The 22617-nt window shown below is 46.6% G+C and overlaps 1 long non-coding RNA gene across 2 annotated transcripts in view; it reads right to left on the minus strand.

The window, feature by feature from the left end:
* Positions 1 to 22617, minus strand: part of LOC137323336 (uncharacterized) — a 379634-nt gene that overhangs the window by 101831 nt on the left and 255186 nt on the right. The gene's annotated exons all lie outside the window — the stretch shown is intronic.

Here is a 22617-nt window from a genome sequence, read left to right on the forward strand (position 1 = left end):
CTGCGAAATACAGGGATTACTGACTACCAAATACAAAGTTTACTGACTGCAAAATACAGGGAGTACTGACTGGCAAATACATGGATTACTGACTGGCAAATACATGGAGCACTGACTGCCAAAGACAGGGTTTACTGCCTGTGAAATACAGGGAGTACTGACTGCGAAATACAGGGAGTACTGACTGACAAATACATGGATTACTGACTGGCAAATACACAGAGCTCTGACTGTCAAATGCAGGGAGTACTAACTGCCAAATAGAAGGAGCACTGACTGAATAATACAGGGATTACTGACTGCCAAATGCAGGATTTACTGATTGTCAAATACAGGGATTACTTACTGCTAAATACTGGGAGTAGTGACTGCCAAATACAGGTAGTACTGACTTCCAAATACAGGGAGTACTAACCGCCAAGTAGAGGGATTACAGATTGCCAAATACAGATTTACTGACTGCCAAATGCAGGGATTACTGACTGGTAAATACACAGAGCTCTGACTGTCAAACACAGGGACTATTAACTGCCAAATGCAAGGAGTACTGACTGCATAATTTGGGGATTACTGACTGCGAAATACAGGATTTACTGACTGTCAAATACAGGGATTACTTACTGCTAAATACAGGGATTACTTACTGCTAAATATAGGGATTACTGACTGGCAAATATAGGGAGTACTGACTGCCAAAGACAGGGAGTACTGACTTCTAAATACAGGGATGTCAAGTACAGGGATTACAGACAGCCAAATACCACGATCACTGACTGCTAAGTACAGGAAGTCCTGTCTGCCAAATACAGGGATTACTGACGGTCAAATGCAGCCATTACTGACTGTCAAATATAGTGATTAGTAATAAATGGATTATTGACTGTCAAGGACCAGGAGTACTGATTACCTATTGCAAGGAGTACCGATTGTCAAATGCAGGGATTAGTAATACATGGATTATTGACTGTCAAGGACCAGGAGTACTGATTACCTATTGCAAGGAGTACCGATTGTCAAATGCAGGGATTACTGACTGCTAAATACAAGGGTTACTCACTGCCAAATACAGAGAGTTCTGTCAGTCTATTGCAGGCAGTACTGACTGTCAAATACAGGGAGTAGTAAATGTCAAGTACAGGGATTACGGACTACCAAATACAGAGAGTGCTGACTGCAAAATACAGGGATTACTGATTGTCAATTTCAGGGATTGCGGATTCCAAATGCAACGATTACCGAATGTCAAATACATGGATTACTAACGGTCAAGTACAGGGATCAGTGACTGCCAATACAGCGAGTGCTGAATGCCAAATACAACATAAGAATATAAGAAATAGGAGCAGGAGTAGGCCGCATGGCAACCTCGAGCCTGCTCCACCATTTAATAAGATCGTGGCTGATCTTCGACCTCAACTTGACTTTCCAGCCTGATCCCCGTTCCCCTAGAGTCCAAAAATCTATCGATCTCAGTCTTGAATATACTCAATGACTCAGCATCCACAGCCCTCTGGGATAGACAATTCCTCGGATTCACAACCCTCTGAGTAAAGAAATCTCTCCTCATCTCAGTCTTAAATGCCGACCCCTTATCCTGAGACAATGCCCCCTAGTTCTAGACTCTCCAAGCCCTCTCAGAATCTTATGGGCTCGATTTTCCCAGGAAATTACGGGTGCGTTGGGGGCTCCAAAAATCGGTGAAATCCCATTGGGGTTCAGAGCCCGGCTCCAATCCACAGACTTCCGGGTTCCCCACTGACGCGTCTGGGTGCGCCCGTGCCTCCCGAATGCGGAAGTCCCACCGGCAATTAAAGTCGGCGGGTTGATACTTTACACAGTTGTTGAGGTAGTTTAAGTACTTGAAGTACTTAATTTTCTCCACATTTTGTCAGGGGTGCGATTTTGAAGCATCCTCAGCGTGTTTCCCGTGCAGTGGGAAACACTTCCTGTTGTAACAGAAGTGTTTCAACCAGCAGCCAGTGGGACAGTCAAATGCTTATTTGAAAGATGGGGAGAAAAGGTCACTTATTGCAGCAGGGCACTCAGTTCTTTCAGACAAAGTTTTGGCTGCAAGATCTCTGTGTTTGCACTGAAAATTCTTACTTTCCACTCAAGATTCTGCTGTTCAAACATATTTAACTACTTTGCGGAACCGCTCAAACTCACAACATCAAGATGGGGGGGCGCCATGGTTGTATTCACCACTACACCCGAGGACGAGCAACATCACCAGCCTCGCCAGGCACAGCTTCCACCTCAACCACGTGGAGCTCCACAACACAGTGCTGCTCCACAAGCACTTGCACAAGAGCACGGAGGGCAACAACAGAGAGAGCGCCGTCACAGGAGGCACTACCCTCGCCACAGGGTCTACAGACTGAGGCTCAGCTTCCTGGACCTCTCTAAGGAGCAATGCCTACAGTAGCTCAGAGTCAGTCGCCAGGAAGCCTCAGACATCTGCAGCCTCCTTCATGCGGAGCTGCTCTCGGCTGGACTTTAGCAGCATCTCCTTACCTGTCGCAGTCAAAGTCACCGCTGCCCTCAACTTCTTCGCCTCTGGATCATTCCAGGGTTCCAGTGGGGACATTGCCGGAGTCTCTCAGTTGTCTGCACACAAATGCATAATGCAGTTCATCGGCGGCTTGTTTCGCAGAGCCTCGTAGTACGTCGACTTCCCCATGGATGACCTCAGCCAGAAGGAGAGGGCAGTGGGATTCAACTCCATGGCTGGCTTTCCACGGGTGCAGGGTGCAATCGATTGCACCCACATAGCAATACGAGCACCTCCACACGAGCCAGGACTGTTCATCAACAGGAAGGGGTATCACTCCATCAGCACTCAGATTGTTTGTGACCACCGCAAAAGATTCCTTCATGTGTGCACTAGATTCCCTGGCAACTGCCACGATTCCTTCATCCTCCGGGAATCCAACATTCCGCCCCTCTTCCATGCACTGACCACCCTTAAGGGCTGGCTCCTCGGGGACAAGGGATAACCCCTGTACACGTAGCTCATGGCACCTCTGAGGAACCCCATCACTGAGCAACAGCGTCGATATAACGACAGCCACATCGCTACCAGGTCTACAATTGAGTATGCTATATGGCTGACCAAGATGCAATTTAGGTGCCTTGATCGTTCTGGGGGAGCGCTTCAATACGCATCAGACAGAGTGGGGCGCATTATAGTCGTGTATTGTGCCCTGCACAACATGGCACAACAGAGAGGGGTGCCGCTTGAGGAGGCCCCATCCACATCTGCCACCCGCATTGAGGAGGAGGAGGTGGTGGAGGAGGAGGCGGAGGAGGAGGAGGAGCAGGAGCAGGAGCAACCCATGGGCAGAGCAACAGCTCACCTGGCCGCTCGTGAAGCCAGGGAGTCACTGATATGTGAATGGTTCTCCTAATATCCGACAGTGTGAAGAGTCCAGTCCTCACGCCACCTGGATAGAGCAGCACCAACATCAGCACGCCTCTCCCATCCCTCCCTGCACAAAACAGTCCTGCAACTACACATACACCCACTGTAGAGTGACCCAATGGGTGGCATCATGTGTCGCTGTTCATGTTGAACCTCATGAAAGGGCCCTATTAAAGAAGCCAGTCAAGAATGGCCAAGATGTGGCAGTAGTGGTGACAATAATAATATTTAATGTGAGTTTAACATAAAGCTAATATAAATAAAAAACATGACCAACCATCAAACACCCTTGAGCATCCCCTTCGTGCTTACAAAATCTTAGCCTTTCACTTACGACTACTCCTACGTGGTGCATCCCTGTGGCTGCAGCAGAGGTAGTGGCAGGTTGCTCTTGCTCATGCCCTGACTGATTAGATACTTTGGGCCTACGCCCTCTGAGTTTTGGTTCCCATGAGGGCCGCTCCAAAGACTGCTCCACCTGCACCTGTGCAGGGGCAGACTCGGCCACCTGGAGAGGAGGCAGCATTGCGGGTACTGGTTGAGAGGGGGGCAACGGGTGAGATGTGGGAGTGCTTTGAGTGGCATCCCCACTTCAATGTCCCCTTCAGCTATCATCCCTCCCTGGTCCAGGCCCACATCACTCCTACCACTCTGCTGGACGACAGTTTGGAGAACATGTGTGAAACCTTTTAAGGCCAGTGCTAGAGTATCTGCCTGCCTGTTTAAGGCGGCAGAATGTTGTTCACCGTGAGTCTGAATGGCCATTGTCAGGGCCTGAATGGACTCATTTGTGAGCCCGGCTTGAAGCTCCATCGAAGACATTCCCATACTTACCCGTGACAGTGTCGCAGAGAGTTGCTCACGTCCCTGTGACACTATCTCAGAGATTCCCTCACGTCCCTGTGACACTATCTCAGCGATGCCCTCACGTCCCTGTGATGCTATCTCAGAGATTCCCTCACGTCCCTGAGACACTATCTCAGAGAGTTGCTCACGTCCCTGTGACACTATCTCAGAGATGCCCTCACGTCCCTGTGACACTATCTCAGAGATGCCCTCACGTCCCTGTGACACTATCTCAGAGATTCCCTCATGTCCCTGAGAAACTATCTCAGAGATGTCCTCATGTCCCTGTGACACTATCTCAGAGATGCCCTCACATCCCTGTGACACTATCTCAGAGATTCCCTCACGTCCCTGAGACACTATCTCAGAGAGTTGCTCACGTCCCTGTGACACTATCTCAGAGATGCCCTCACGTCCCTGTGACGCTATCTCAGAGATGCCCTCACGTCCCTGTGACGCTATCTCAGAGATGCCCTCACGTCCCTGTGACACTATCTCAGAGATGCCCTCACGTCCCTGTGACGCTATCTCAGAGATGCCCTCACATCCCTGTGACACTATCTCAGAGATTCCCTCACGTCCCTGAGACACTATCTCAGAGAGTTGCTCACGTCCCTGTGACACTATCTCAGAGATGCCCTCACGTCCCTGTGACACTATCTCAGAGATGCCCTCACGTCCCTGTGACACTATCTCAGAGATTCCCTCACGTCCCTGTGACACTATCTCAGAGATTCCCTCACGTCCCTGTGACACTATCTCAGAGAGTTGCTCACGTCCCTGTGACACTATCTCAGAGAGTTGCTCACGTCCCTCTGACACTATCTCAGAGATTCCCTCCTGTACCTGTGTCACCATTCCACTCATGCAGGAGTTGGACTCCTCCATCCTCTACACTATTGTGGAGAGTGCGCATGGCACCTGTTACAGTACCTCACAATTGTGCTGCTGTCCCTCGATCATTCTCCTTTTAAAGGATGGCCCCCAGAGTTCAGCATCTGCGTCCAGCTGAGCAAAGTCTGGAGCGGAGTTCTCCCACCGACGCGGACTCTCCACAGCTGTCCCTGCCACCAGTATATGCTCGTGCTCACATGTGTGTGGTAACTCACCAGGTGCCAACCCAACTTACTGAGGACGAGGACCTACTGAGGTGTGAGCAGGTCCTCAGAGGAATCACCATCTGCCGTCACAGCAGTCGCTGAAGGCCCTGTAAGAAAACAGAAGGCACTGAAGCGCTTCCTGCACTGGATCGAGGTGCGGGAGATGTTGCTGCTGCTGGAGACCTCTTCTGCCACCTCGAGCCAGGCCTTCTTGGTGGCAGAGGCAGGCCACTTCCTTCCGTCCGCCGGGTAGAATACAACCCTCTTCCTCCCCACCCCATCAAATAGCACCTGGAGTGAGGCATCGTTGAATCTTGGAGCAGCCTTGCCCCTGTGCTGCTCCATTGTGGTGTGTAGGTGTTTGCTTCAGGAGCAGCCATTGGAGGACTGCCCCTTTAAATAGAGCTCCTCCAGCTGACAGCCTGTGATGCGGGTACGCAGTCCGCCCACTGCGCAGGTTTCAGACGGCAAACCCGGAGGCCACGTTAAGTGGCTCCAATTGACTCGTGATCGTGTGCAAAATGGACATTTTTTATTGGCCGGGTTACCCACGGGCCCAATCACCCCCCGCTGCCATCCCGCCTCCATGCTAATATCGGGGCCTATATTTTTCAATGAGATCACCTCTCATTTTTCTAAACTCCAGAGAGTATAGGCCCATTCTACTCAATCTCTCCCCATCGGAAAACCCTCTCATCCCAGGAATCAATCTAGTGAACCTTCATTGCACCCCCTCTAAGATAAGTATATCCTTCCTTAGAAAAGGAGACCAAAATTGTACACAGTACTCCAGGTGAAGTCTCACTAAAGCCCTGCACAATTGTAGTATGACTTCCTTATTCTTGTACTTGTACTCCAATCCCCTTGCAATAAAAACCAACATGCCATTTGCCTTCCTGATTGCTTACTGTACCTGCATACTAACTTTTTGTGTTTCTTGTACGAGGACACTCAAATCTTTCTGAACATTAACATTTAATAGTTTCTCACCATTTAAAAAATATTCTGTTTTTCTATTCTTCCTACCGAAGTGAATAACCTCACATTTCCCCACATTATGCTCCATCTGCCACCTTCTTGCCCACTCACTTAACCTGTCTATATCCCTGTGCAGACTCTTTGTGTCCTCCTCACAGCTTACTTTCTCACCTAGCTTTGTATCATCAGCAAGGTTGGATACATTACACCCGGTCCCTTCATCTAAGTCATTAATACAGATTGTAAATAGCTGAGGCCCAAGCACTGATCCTTGCGGCACCCCACTAGTTACAGCCTGCCAACCTGAAAATGACCCGATTGCTGACTGCCAAGTACAGAGACTTCTGACTGCCAAATACATGGAGTATTAGTTGTCAAATACAGGGATTACTGACTGCCAAATACAGGGAGTACTGACTTCCAAGTACAGGGAGTACTTACTGTCAAGTACAGGGATTACTAACTGTCAAATACAGGAAGTACTGACTGCCAAATACAGGAAGTACTGACTGCCAAATACAGGAAGTACTGATTGCCAAATGCAGAGATTACCGACTGCCAAACACAAGTCTTACTGACTGTCAAATTCATGGATCACTGACTGCCAAATGGAGCGAGAGCTGAATGCCAAATACAAGGAGTACCGGCTGTCAATATACAATGATTACTGACTGCCAAAAAAAGAGATTACTGACTGCCAAATACAAGGATTACTGACAGTCAAATACAGGAAATACTGACTGCCAAATATAGAGAGTACTGACTGCCAAATACAGGGATTACTGGCTGCCAATTACATGGAGTACTGACAGCAAAATACACGGAGTACTAAATGTCAAGTGCAGGAAATAGTAACTGCCACATACAGATAATTTTGACTGCCAAGTACATAGATTATGGACTGTCAAATACAGGGATTACTGACTGTCAAATACAGGGATTACTGACTGTCAAATATAGGGATTACTGACTGCCAAATACAGGGATTACTGACTGCCAAATATAGGGATTACTGACTGTCAAATATAGGGATTACTGACTGCCAAATACAGGGATTACTGACTGCCAAATATAGGGATTACTGACTGTCAAATACAGGGATTACTGACTGCCAAGTACAGAAAGCTCCGACTATCAAATGCAGTGAGTAATAACTGCCAAATATAGGGATTACTGACTGTCAAATACAGGGATTACTGACTGCCAAGTACAGAAAGCTCCGACTATCAAATGCAGTGAGTAATAACTGCCAAATATGGGGAATACTGACTGCCAAATACCGATATTACTGACTGTCAAATATAGGGATTACTGACTGTCAAATACAGGGATTACTGACTGCCAAATACAGGGATTACTGACTGCCAAGTACAAGGATTATTGACTGCCAAGTACAGAAAGCTCCGACTATCAAATGCAGTGAGTAATAACTGCCAAATATGGGGAATACTGACTGTCAAATACAGTGTTTATTGACTTCCATATACAGGGATTACTGACTGTGAAATATAGGGTGTATTGCATGCCAAATACAGGGAGCATTGACTATCTAATACTGAGAGCACTGACTGTCAATTACAGGGATTACAGACTGTCAAAATACAGTGATTAATGAATGCGAAATGCCTGAATTTCTGACTGCCAAATACAGAAAGTACAGTATGTCAAATATAAGGATTACTGACTGCCAAATTCACGGTTTACTGACTGTCAAATACAATGTTTTCTGACTTCCAAATACAGGGGTTTCTGACTGCAAAATACCGGGATTACTGACTGTCAAATACAGGGATTACTGACTGCCTAATACAAGGATTATTGACTGCCAAATATAGGGATTACTGACTGTCAAATACAGGGATTACTGACTGCCTTGTGTTTGGCAGTCGATAATCTCTGCATTTGGCAATCAGTACTTCCTGTATTTGGCAGTCAGTACTTCCTGTATTTGACAGTTAGTAATCCCTGTACTTGACAGTTAGTAATCCCTGTATACAGGGGTTACTGACTGCCTAATGCAAGGATTATTGACTGCCAAATAGAGGGATTACTGACTGTCAAATACAGGGATTACTGACTGCCAAGTACAGGGATTACTAACTGCCAAATATAGGGATTACTGACTGTCAAATATATGGATTACTGACTGTCAAATACAGGGATTACTGACTGCCAAATACAGGGATTACTGACTGCCAAGTACAAGGATTATTGACTGCCAAGTACAGAAAGCTCCGACTATCAAATGCAGTGAGTAATAACTGCCAAATATGGGGAATACTGACTGCCAAATACCGGTATTACTGACTGTCAAATACAGTGTTTATTGACTTCCATATACAGGGATTACTGACTGTGAAATATAGGGTGTATTGCATGCCAAATACAGGGAGCATTGACTATCTAATACTGAGAGCACTGACTGTCAATTACAGGGATTACAGACTGTCAAAATACAGTGATTAATGAATGCGAAATGCCTGAATTTCTGACTGCCAAATACAGAAAGTACAGTATGTCAAATATAAGGATTACTGACTGCCAAATTCACGGTTTACTGACTGTCAAATACAATGTTTTCTGACTTCCAAATACAGGGGTTTCTGACTGCAAAATACCGGGATTACTGACTGTCAAATACAGGGATTACTGACTGCCTAATACAAGGATTATTGACTGCCAAATATAGGGATTACTGACTGTCAAATACAGGGATTACTGACTGCCTTGTGTTTGGCAGTCGATAATCTCTGCATTTGGCAATCAGTACTTCCTGTATTTGGCAGTCAGTACTTCCTGTATTTGACAGTTAGTAATCCCTGTACTTGACAGTTAGTAATCCCTGTATACAGGGATTACTGACTGCCTAATGCAAGGATTATTGACTGCCAAATAGAGGGATTACTGACTGTCAAATACAGGGATTACTGACTGCCAAGTACAGGGATTACTAACTGCCAAATATAGGGATTACTGACTGTCAAATACAGGGATTACTGACTGCCAAATACAGGGATTACTGACTGCCAAGTACAAGGATTATTGACTGCCAAGTACAGAAAGCTCCGACTATCAAATGCAGTGAGTAATAACTGCCAAATATGGGGAATACTGACTGCCAAATACCGGTATTACTGACTGTCAAATACAGTGTTTATTGACTTCCATATACAGGGATTACTGACTGTGAAATATAGGGTGTATTGCATGCCAAATACAGGGAGCATTGACTATCTAATACTGAGAGCACTGACTGTCAATTACAGGGATTACAGACTGTCAAAATACAGTGATTAATGAATGCGAAATGCCTGAATTTCTGACTGCCAAATACAGAAAGTACAGTATGTCAAATATAAGGATTACTGACTGCCAAATTCACGGTTTACTGACTGTCAAATACAATGTTTTCTGACTTCCAAATACAGGGGTTTCTGACTGCAAAATACCGGGATTACTGACTGTCAAAAACATGGATTAGGTGTACCTAAAAATGAAGTGCCAACCTGGTGAAGCTACAACTCAGGACTACATGCATGCTAAACAGCGGAAACAACATGCTATAGACAGAGCTAAGCGATTCCACAATCAACGGATCAGATCAAAGCTCTGCAGTCCTGCCACATCCAGTCGTGAATGGTGGTGGACAATTAAACAACTAACAGGAGGAGAAGGCTCTGTAAACATCCCCATCCTTAATGATGGCGGAGTCCAGCACATGAGTGCAAAAGACAAGGCTGAAGTGTTTGCAACCATCTTCAGCCAGAAGTGCCGAGTGGATGATCAATCCGATATCGGCCTCCTCCTGATATCGTCACCATCACAGAAGCCAGTCTTCAGCCAATTTGATTCACTCCACGTGATATCAAGAAACGGCTGAGTGCACTGGATACAACAAAGGCTATGGGCCCCGACAACATCCCGGTTGTAGTGCTGAAGACTTGTGCTCCAGAACTAGCTGCGCCTCTAGCCAAGCTGTTCCAGTACAGCTACAAACTGGCATCTACCCGACAATGTGGAAAATTGCCCAGGTATGTCCTGTCCACAAAAAGCAGGACAAATCCAATCCGGCCAATTACCGCCCCATCAGTCTACTCTCAATCATCAGCAAAGTGATGGAAGGTGTCGTCGACAGTGCTTTCAAGCGGCACTTACTCACCAATAACCTGCTCACCGATGCTCAGTTTGGGTTCCGCCAGGACCACTCGGCTCCAGATCTCATTACAGCCTTGGTCCAAACATGGACAAAAGAGCTGAATTCCAGAGGTGAGGTGAGAGTGACTGCTCTTGACATCAAGGCAGCATTTGTCCGAGTGTAGCACCAAGGAGCCCTAGTAAAATTGAAGTCAATGGGAATCAGGGGGAAAACTCTCCAGTGGCTGGAGTCATACCTAGCACAAAGGAAGATGGTAGCGGTTGTTGGAGGCCAATCATCTCAGCCCCAGGGCATTGCTGCAGGAGTTCCTCAGGGCAGCGTCCTAGGCCCAACCATCTTCAGCTGCTTCATCAATGACCTTCCCTCCATCTTAAGGTCAGAAATGGGGATGTTCGCTGATGATTGCACAATGTTCAGTTCCATTCACAACCCCTCAAATAATGAAGCAGTCCAAGCCCGCATGCAGCAAGACCTGGACAACATCCAGGCTTGGGCTGATAAGTGGCAAGTAACATTCGCGCCAGACAAGTGCCAGGCAATGAAAATCTCCAATAAGAGAGAGTCTAACCACCTCCCCTTGACATTCAACGGCATTACCATCGCCGAATCCCCCACCATCAACATCCTGGGGGTCACCATTGACCAGAAACTTAACTGGACCAGCCATATAAATAGTGTGGCTATAAGAGCAGGTCAGAGGCTGGGTATTCTGCGGCGAGTGACTCACCTCCTGACTCCCCAAAGCCTTTCCACCATCTACAAGGCACAAGTCAGGAGTGTGATGGAATACTCTCCACTTGCCTGGATGAGTGCAGCTCCAACAACGCCCAAGAAGCCCGACACCATCCAGGACAAAGCAGCCCGCTTGATTGGCACCCCATCCACCACCCTAAACATTCACTCCCTTCACCACCGGCGCACAGTGGCTGCAGTGTGTCCCATCCACAGGATGCACTGCAGCAACTCGCCAAGGCTTCTTTGACAGCACCTCCTAAACCCGCGACCTCTACCACCTAGAAGGACAAGAGCAGCAGGCACATGTGAACAACACCACCTGCACATTCCCCTCCAAGTCACACACCATCCCGACTTGGAAATATATCGCCGTTCCTTCATCGTCGCTGGGTCAAATTCCTGGAACTCCCTTCCTAACAGCACTGTGGGAGAACCTTCACCACATGGACTGCAGCGGTTCAAGAAGGCGGCTCACCACCACCTTCTCAAGGGCAATTAGGGATGGGCAATAAATGCTGGCCTCGCCAGCGACGCCCACATCCCGTGAACGAATAAAAAAAAGATTACTGACTGCCAAATACAGGGATTATTGACTGTTAAATACAGAGACTACTGATTGTCAAATACGGGGATGACTGACCGCCAAATCCAGGGAGCACTGACTGCAAAATACCAGTTGTACTGACTGCCAAATAATGGCAGTAGTGCCTGCCAAATAAAACGGGTACTGACTGCTAAATACAGGGGTTTTGACTCCCAAATACAGGATGTACTGGCTGTCAAATTCCTGGAGCACTGACTGTCAAATACAGGGAGCACTGACCAACAAATACAAGCAATAGTAACTGCCATATAGAGGAAGTCCTGACTGCCAAATACAGAGAGTACTGACTGTCAAATGTAGTGATAATTTGACTGTCAAATACAGGAAGTTTTCACTGGCAAATACAGGGAGCATTGACTGTCAAATACATGGAGTACTGACTGTAAAATAGAGGGAGTACTGATGACCAAATTCAGGGAGCACTGACTGCCAACTACAGAGAGTACTGAATGTAAAATGTAGGGAATACTGACTGTCATTAACAGGGAGTATTACGTTTCAAGTACAGGGATTACTGACTTCCAAAAACAAGCAGTACTGACTGACAAATATATGGATTACTGACTGCCAAATGCAGTGAGTAATGACTGTCAAATATTGGGATTACTGACTGCCCAATACATAGAGTACTGACTGCCAAATACAGGAAGTACTGACTGCCAAATACAACGAGTACTGACTGCCAAATACAGGGAGTGCTGACTGCCAAGTGCAGGGAGTGCTGACTGCGAAATACAGGAAGTACTGACTGCCAAATACAACGAGTACTGACTGCCAAATACAGGGATTACTGACTGCCAAGTACAAGGATTATTGACTGCCAAGTACAGAAAGCTCCGACTATCAAATGCAGTGAGTAATAACTGCCAAATATGGGGAATACTGACTGCCAAATACCGGTATTACTGACTGTCAAATACAGTGTTTATTGACTTCCATATACAGGGATTACTGACTGTGAAATATAGGGTGTATTGCATGCCAAATACAGGGAGCATTGACTATCTAATACTGAGAGCACTGACTGTCAATTACAGGGATTACAGACTGTCAAAATACAGTGATTAATGAATGCGAAATGCCTGAATTTCTGACTGCCAAATACAGAAAGTACAGTATGTCAAATATAAGGATTACTGACTGCCAAATTCACGGTTTACTGACTGTCAAATACAATGTTTTCTGACTTCCAAATACAGGGGTTTCTGACTGCAAAATACCGGGATTACTGACTGTCAAAAACATGGATTAGGTGTACCTAAAAATGAAGTGCCAACCTGGTGAAGCTACAACTCAGGACTACATGCATGCTAAACAGCGGAAACAACATGCTATAGACAGAGCTAAGCGATTCCACAATCAACGGATCAGATCAAAGCTCTGCAGTCCTGCCACATCCAGTCGTGAATGGTGGTGGACAATTAAACAACTAACGGGAGGAGAAGGCTCTGTAAACATCCCCATCCTTAATGATGGCGGAGTCCAGCACATGAGTGCAAAAGACAAGGCTGAAGTGTTTGCAACCATCTTCAGCCAGAAGTGCCGAGTGGATGATCAATCCGATATCGGCCTCCTCCTGATATCGTCACCATCACAGAAGCCAGTCTTCAGCCAATTCGATTCACTCCACATGATATCAAGAAACGGCTGAGTGCACTGGATACAACAAAGGCTATGGGCCCCGACAACATCCCGGTTGTAGTGCTGAAGACTTGTGCTCCAGAACTAGCTGCGCCTCTAGCCAAGCTGTTCCAGTACAGCTACAAACTGGCATCTACCCGACAATGTGGAAAATTGCCCAGGTATGTCCTGTCCACAAAAAGCAGGACAAATCCAATCCGGCCAATTACCGCCCCATCAGTCTACTCTCAATCATCAGCAAAGTGATGGAAGGTGTCGTCGACAGTGCTTTCAAGCGGCACTTACTCACCAATAACCTGCTCACCGATGCTCAGTTTGGGTTCCGCCAGGACCACTCGGCTCCAGATCTCATTACAGCCTTGGTCCAAACATGGACAAAAGAGCTGAATTCCAGAGGTGAGGTGAGAGTGACTGCTCTTGACATCAAGGCAGCATTTGTCCGAGTGTAGCACCAAGGAGCCCTAGTAAAATTGAAGTCAATGGGAATCAGGGGGAAAACTCTCCAGTGGCTGGAGTCATACCTAGCACAAAGGAAGATGGTAGCGGTTGTTGGAGGCCAATCATCTCAGCCCCAGGGCATTGCTGCAGGAGTTCCTCAGGGCAGCGTCCTAGGCCCAACCATCTTCAGCTGCTTCATCAATGACCTTCCCTCCATCTTAAGGTCAGAAATGGGGATGTTCGCTGATGATTGCACAATGTTCAGTTCCATTCACAACCCCTCAAATAATGAAGCAGTCCAAGCCCGCATGCAGCAAGACCTGGACAACATCCAGGCTTGGGCTGATAAGTGGCAAGTAACATTCGCGCCAGACAAGTGCCAGGCAATGAAAATCTCCAATAAGAGAGAGTCTAACCACCTCCCCTTGACATTCAACGGCATTACCATCGCCGAATCCCCCACCATCAACATCCTGGGGGTCACCATTGACCAGAAACTTAACTGGACCAGCCATATAAATAGTGTGGCTATAAGAGCAGGTCAGAGGCTGGGTATTCTGCGGCGAGTGACTCACCTCCTGACTCCCCAAAGCCTTTCCACCATCTACAAGGCACAAGTCAGGAGTGTGATGGAATACTCTCCACTTGCCTGGATGAGTGCAGCTCCAACAACGCCCAAGAAGCCCGACACCATCCAGGACAAAGCAGCCCGCTTGATTGGCACCCCATCCACCACCCTAAACATTCACTCCCTTCACCACCGGCGCACAGTGGCTGCAGTGTGTCCCATCCACAGGATGCACTGCAGCAACTCGCCAAGGCTTCTTTGACAGCACCTCCTAAACCCGCGACCTCTACCACCTAGAAGGACAAGAGCAGCAGGCACATGTGAACAACACCACCTGCACATTCCCCTCCAAGTCACACACCATCCCGACTTGGAAATATATCGCCGTTCCTTCATCGTCGCTGGGTCAAATTCCTGGAACTCCCTTCCTAACAGCACTGTGGGAGAACCTTCACCACATGGACTGCAGCGGTTCAAGAAGGCGGCTCACCACCACCTTCTCAAGGGCAATTAGGGATGGGCAATAAATGCTGGCCTCGCCAGCGACGCCCACATCCCGTGAACGAATAAAAAAAAGATTACTGACTGCCAAATACAGGGATTATTGACTGTTAAATACAGAGACTACTGATTGTCAAATACGGGGATGACTGACCGCCAAATCCAGGGAGCACTGACTGCAAAATACCAGTTGTACTGACTGCCAAATAATGGCAGTAGTGCCTGCCAAATAAAACGGGTACTGACTGCTAAATACAGGGGTTTTGACTCCCAAATACAGGATGTACTGGCTGTCAAATTCCTGGAGCACTGACTGTCAAATACAGGGAGCACTGACCAACAAATACAAGGAATAGTAACTGCCATATAGAGGAAGTCCTGACTGCCAAATACAGAGAGTACTGACTGTCAAATGTAGTGATAATTTGACTGTCAAATACAGGAAGTTTTCACTGGCAAATACAGGGAGCATTGACTGTCAAATACATGGAGTACTGACTGTAAAATAGAGGGAGTACTGATGACCAAATTCAGGGAGCACTGACTGCCAACTACAGAGAGTACTGAATGTAAAATGTAGGGAATACTGACTGTCATTAACAGGGAGTATTACGTTTCAAGTACAGGGATTACTGACTTCCAAAAACAAGCAGTACTGACTGACAAATATATGGATTACTGACTGCCAAATGCAGTGAGTAATGACTGTCAAATATTGGGATTACTGACTGCCCAATACATAGAGTACTGACTGCCAAATACAGGAAGTACTGACTGCCAAATACAACGAGTACTGACTGCCAAATACAGGGAGTGCTGACTGCCAAGTGCAGGGAGTGCTGACTGCGAAATACAGGAAGTACTGACTGCCAAATACAACGAGTACTGACTGCCAAATACAGGGATTACTGACTGCCAAGTACAAGGATTATTGACTGCCAAGTACAGAAAGCTCCGACTATCAAATGCAGTGAGTAATAACTGCCAAATATGGGGAATACTGACTGCCAAATACCGGTATTACTGACTGTCAAATACAGTGTTTATTGACTTCCATATACAGGGATTACTGACTGTGAAATATAGGGTGTATTGCATGCCAAATACAGGGAGCATTGACTATCTAATACTGAGAGCACTGACTGTCAATTACAGGGATTACAGACTGTCAAAATACAGTGATTAATGAATGCGAAATGCCTGAATTTCTGACTGCCAAATACAGAAAGTACAGTATGTCAAATATAAGGATTACTGACTGCCAAATTCACGGTTTACTGACTGTCAAATACAATGTTTTCTGACTTCCAAATACAGGGGTTTCTGACTGCAAAATACCGGGATTACTGACTGTCAAAAACATGGATTAGGTGTACCTAAAAATGAAGTGCCAACCTGGTGAAGCTACAACTCAGGACTACATGCATGCTAAACAGCGGAAACAACATGCTATAGACAGAGCTAAGCGATTCCACAATCAACGGATCAGATCAAAGCTCTGCAGTCCTGCCACATCCAGTCGTGAATGGTGGTGGACAATTAAACAACTAACGGGAGGAGAAGGCTCTGTAAACATCCCCATCCTTAATGATGGCGGAGTCCAGCACATGAGTGCAAAAGACAAGGCTGAAGTGTTTGCAACCATCTTCAGCCAGAAGTGCCGAGTGGATGATCAATCCGATATCGGCCTCCTCCTGATATCGTCACCATCACAGAAGCCAGTCTTCAGCCAATTCGATTCACTCCACATGATATCAAGAAACGGCTGAGTGCACTGGATACAACAAAGGCTATGGGCCCCGACAACATCCCGGTTGTAGTGCTGAAGACTTGTGCTCCAGAACTAGCTGCGCCTCTAGCCAAGCTGTTCCAGTACAGCTACAAACTGGCATCTACCCGACAATGTGGAAAATTGCCCAGGTATGTCCTGTCCACAAAAAGCAGGACAAATCCAATCCGGCCAATTACCGCCCCATCAGTCTACTCTCAATCATCAGCAAAGTGATGGAAGGTGTCGTCGACAGTGCTTTCAAGCGGCACTTACTCACCAATAACCTGCTCACCGATGCTCAGTTTGGGTTCCGCCAGGACCACTCGGCTCCAGATCTCATTACAGCCTTGGTCCAAACATGGACAAAAGAGCTGAATTCCAGAGGTGAGGTGAGAGTGACTGCTCTTGACATCAAGGCAGCATTTGTCCGAGTGTAGCACCAAGGAGCCCTAGTAAAATTGAAGTCAATGGGAATCAGGGGGAAAACTCTCCAGTGGCTGGAGTCATACCTAGCACAAAGGAAGATGGTAGCGGTTGTTGGAGGCCAATCATCTCAGCCCCAGGGCATTGCTGCAGGAGTTCCTCAGGGCAGCGTCCTAGGCCCAACCATCTTCAGCTGCTTCATCAATGACCTTCCCTCCATCTTAAGGTCAGAAATGGGGATGTTCGCTGATGATTGCACAATGTTCAGTTCCATTCACAACCCCTCAAATAATGAAGCAGTCCAAGCCCGCATGCAGCAAGACCTGGACAACATCCAGGCTTGGGCTGATAAGTGGCAAGTAACATTCGCGCCAGACAAGTGCCAGGCAATGAAAATCTCCAATAAGAGAGAGTCTAACCACCTCCCCTTGACATTCAACGGCATTACCATCGCCGAATCCCCCACCATCAACATCCTGGGGGTCACCATTGACCAGAAACTTAACTGGACCAGCCATATAAATAGTGTGGCTATAAGAGCAGGTCAGAGGCTGGGTATTCTGCGGCGAGTGACTCACCTCCTGACTCCCCAAAGCCTTTCCACCATCTACAAGGCACAAGTCAGGAGTGTGATGGAATACTCTCCACTTGCCTGGATGAGTGCAGCTCCAACAACGCCCAAGAAGCCCGACACCATCCAGGACAAAGCAGCCCGCTTGATTGGCACCCCATCCACCACCCTAAACATTCACTCCCTTCACCACCGGCGCACAGTGGCTGCAGTGTGTCCCATCCACAGGATGCACTGCAGCAACTCGCCAAGGCTTCTTTGACAGCACCTCCTAAACCCGCGACCTCTACCACCTAGAAGGACAAGAGCAGCAGGCACATGTGAACAACACCACCTGCACATTCCCCTCCAAGTCACACACCATCCCGACTTGGAAATATATCGCCGTTCCTTCATCGTCGCTGGGTCAAATTCCTGGAACTCCCTTCCTAACAGCACTGTGGGAGAACCTTCACCACATGGACTGCAGCGGTTCAAGAAGGCGGCTCACCACCACCTTCTCAAGGGCAATTAGGGATGGGCAATAAATGCTGGCCTCGCCAGCGACGCCCACATCCCGTGAACGAATAAAAAAAAGATTACTGACTGCCAAATACAGGGATTATTGACTGTTAAATACAGAGACTACTGATTGTCAAATACGGGGATGACTGACCGCCAAATCCAGGGAGCACTGACTGCAAAATACCAGTTGTACTGACTGCCAAATAATGGCAGTAGTGCCTGCCAAATAAAACGGGTACTGACTGCTAAATACAGGGGTTTTGACTCCCAAATACAGGATGTACTGGCTGTCAAATTCCTGGAGCACTGACTGTCAAATACAGGGAGCACTGACCAACAAATACAAGGAATAGTAACTGCCATATAGAGGAAGTCCTGACTGCCAAATACAGAGAGTACTGACTGTCAAATGTAGTGATAATTTGACTGTCAAATACAGGAAGTTTTCACTGGCAAATACAGGGAGCATTGACTGTCAAATACATGGAGTACTGACTGTAAAATAGAGGGAGTACTGATGACCAAATTCAGGGAGCACTGACTGCCAACTACAGAGAGTACTGAATGTAAAATGTAGGGAATACTGACTGTCATTAACAGGGAGTATTACGTTTCAAGTACAGGGATTACTGACTTCCAAAAACAAGCAGTACTGACTGACAAATATATGGATTACTGACTGCCAAATGCAGTGAGTAATGACTGTCAAATATTGGGATTACTGACTGCCCAATACATAGAGTACTGACTGCCAAATACAGGAAGTACTGACTGCCAAATACAACGAGTACTGACTGCCAAATACAGGGAGTGCTGACTGCCAAGTGCAGGGAGTGCTGACTGCGAAATACAGGAAGTACTGACTGCCAAATACAACGAGTACTGACTGCCAAATACAGGAAGTACTGACTGCCAAATACAGGGAGTGCTGACTGCCAAATACAGGAAGTACTGACTGCCAAATACAACGAGTACTGACTGCCAAGTGCAGGGAGTGCTGACTGCCAAATACAGTGATAACTAATGGCCAAATGCAGGGATTACTGACAGCCTGCTGCAGGGATTACTGACTGCCAAATACAATGTTCACTGACTGTCAAATTCATGGATTACTGACTGCCAAATGCAACGATTACTCACTGCCAAACACAGATAGTATTGGCTATCAAATGCAACGAGTACTGACTGTCAAATACAGGGAGTGCTGACTGATAAATACATAGGAAGTACTGATTGTCAATTACAGGGAATATTGACTGCCATATAAAGGGAGTACTGACTGAAATACATGGAATAGTGACTGCCAACTACAAGGATTACTGACGGACAAATACAGGGATTATTGACTGTCAAATACAGTGTTTACTGACTTCCAAATACAGGGATTACTGACTGCCATATGCAGGGATTACTGACTGTCAAATACATGGATTACTGACTGTTGAGTACAGGGATTACTGACTGCCAAATGCAGGGACCATTGACTGCCAAATAGAACGATTGCTGACTGTCAAATACAGTGTTTTCTGACTTCCAAATTCAGGGATTACTGACAGTTAAATACAGGGATTATTGATTGCCAAATACAACAATTACTGACTGTCAAATACGGTGTTTTGTGACTTCCAAACACACGGATTACTGACTGCCAAGTACATAGATATTGACTGTCAAATACAGGGAGCATTTGACTGTAAAATGCAAGGAGTATTGACTGTAAAATAGAGGGAGTACTCACTGTTAAGTACAGGAAGTACTGACTTTCAATTACAGGGGGCACTGACTGTCAAATACAGGGAGTACATATGTCAAATACAGGCCATTACTTCTTGTCAAATACAGGGATTACTGACTGCCAAACAGAAGGATTACTGACTGCCAAATGCATTGATTACTGACTGCCAAATACATAAATTAATGACTGTCAATTACAGAGAGCATTGACTGTCTAATACAAGGTGTACTGACTGCAAATATAGGGAGCATTGACTGCAAGATACAGGTAGTACTGACTGCCAAATGCAACGAGTACTGACTGCCAAATACAATGGGTCCTGACTGCCAAATGCAGGAAATACTGACTGTCAATTACAGGGAGTACTGGCTGTTAAATACAGGGAGCACTGACTATAAAATATAGGCAGCATTGACTGTTAAATACAAGAAGTACTGACTGTCAAATACAGAGATTACAGACTGCCAAATACAAGAATTATTGGGTGTCAAATACAGCAATTACTGACAGAGAAATACAGGGAGCACTGACCATCCAATACAGGAAGTATTGTTTATCAAATACAGCGAGTACTGACTGTCAAATACAAGGAGCATTGACTGCAAAATACAGAGGGTACTGATGGTCAAATACAGGGAGCATTTGACTGTCAAATACAGGGGTGACTCACTGGCAAATAAATGGAGTACTGACTATCAAATACAGGGAGCATTGACTCTCAAGTACAGGGAGTACTGACTGTAAAGCAGAGGGCGTAGTGACTGCCAAATACAGGAAGTATGGACTGCCAAATGCAGGGATTACTGACTGCCAAAAAGAAGGATTACTGGCTGCCAAATGCATCGATTACTAACTGCCAAAGACATAGGGAGAAAAAAAAATTGGATAAGGGCTGTTTTTGGGCACGGATAGCGTGATGCACTATTACCCCAAGCCCAATGCTCCTGCGCAGGCAGGACACAAGTTTTGGCCGGCCCGAGGACTCAGCTGCAATCAACTTCCATTCTGGGCCTTGCATGTGGAATCAATGCAATTCGCAATTTCCACCATGAGGGGAGTTCAATTTCTTAAAGGGAGGATGTTTCTTAGAAATCTCTTAAATGTAGCTGGTACCCATTATTTGCTGAAAATAACAGTCTAATGTCGGCACGAGGTCTGAACGAAGATCAGACATCGTACACGTAAAACACAGATGCAGGTCCCATCCCTATGTTTACACACTGATGAGTTATGTTAAAACATTGAATAAAGGCTGTGCACTACTAAATCCCACATCCTCCAATCTGCACACCAGACCTCACCAATCTGCCGATCTGAGTTTGTACCAGGCCTGCGAGAGAGTGTGCACCAAGTTTCTCTGCTGATGCACTAGAGACCTTGGTGCTAAAGGTGGACAGAAGGAGGGACATCCTATATCTGCGGGAGGGGAGGGAGGTGGGGGGAGACAAGAGGCCCTCCAGACATATATCCAAAAGGCAGTGGGAGGCAGCGGGGGACGAAGTCAATGCCAGGCGCACAGCATCATGAACATGGATGCAGTGCAGGAAGAAGTTCAATGCTTTGACATGAGTGGACAAGGTGAGTGAGGTCAACTGTCAAGTGGCGTCTCCTACCAACTGCTCCACGCACTACACCCCCATCCCCCACATACCAACAAACTCTTTCCATCATACTCAACTCGTCCAACCAGATGCTTCCTCTCGCCCTTACACATTACCACTGTTGCAAGCCGCCCACCCACAACTCACAGGCCACACACACTGGCAGCTATTCAACCATGACAGGCACATCACCCAGACACACGTCCCGCTTTCTTGCAGGAGAAGTTGGCGCATATCAGGAAGCAGCAAGTGGTGGTGGCATTTAGCCCCTCGAGCCTGTTCCACCATTCAATGAGATCATGGTGGACCTGTGACCTACCCTCCTTAACCCCACATTCCTTAATAGCCTTGGTTCACAGAAATCTATCAATCTCAGATTTAACGTTCACAAGTGAGCTTGCATCAACTGCCGTCTGCAGAAGAGCATTCCAAATGTCTCCCACCCTTTTGCATGTGGAAGCATTTCCTAACTTCACTCCTGCACGCCCTGGCTCTAAATGTAAGGTTATGTCCTACGTCCTAGTATTCAAGTCTAGGAGACTTCCAAAAATAGTTACAAATGTCTCGGCAGCCAGAAGCAATAATCCAGCCACTAACCTGTAAATCCTGCATGGTCCCTTTAAATAGCATTGGTGGGGGGTCCTCCAGCCACTCTAAGACACGTTCAGATGGTCGGGGTTAAGACTATGCGTTGAGTTGAGCGTTAAGTCCCAAAATGGTGTCTATCACTTTAAATCAGCATTACACACTGATTGAAGCCATTTTTTCCCTACTTTACATGATTCCAGCATTCGTTATTTGCACCTGCGTTAACTCCTATACCAAGATGGCGTCCAGTGCACGTCACATTGGAAACGTGTGTGCGCATCCAAGATGCCATCTTGGTTGTCAGAGAGGCTGTGTAGCACAGAAACAACGGGTGCTGCATGGCCCAATTTAGCGCCAATAGAGTATTGACTGCCATATACAGGAAGGACTGACTGTCAATTACATGGAGCATTGACTGTCAAATATAGGGAGTACT

This window comes from Heptranchias perlo, chromosome 7 (assembly GCF_035084215.1).
Source record: "Heptranchias perlo isolate sHepPer1 chromosome 7, sHepPer1.hap1, whole genome shotgun sequence".
NCBI lineage: Eukaryota > Metazoa > Chordata > Chondrichthyes > Hexanchiformes > Hexanchidae > Heptranchias > Heptranchias perlo.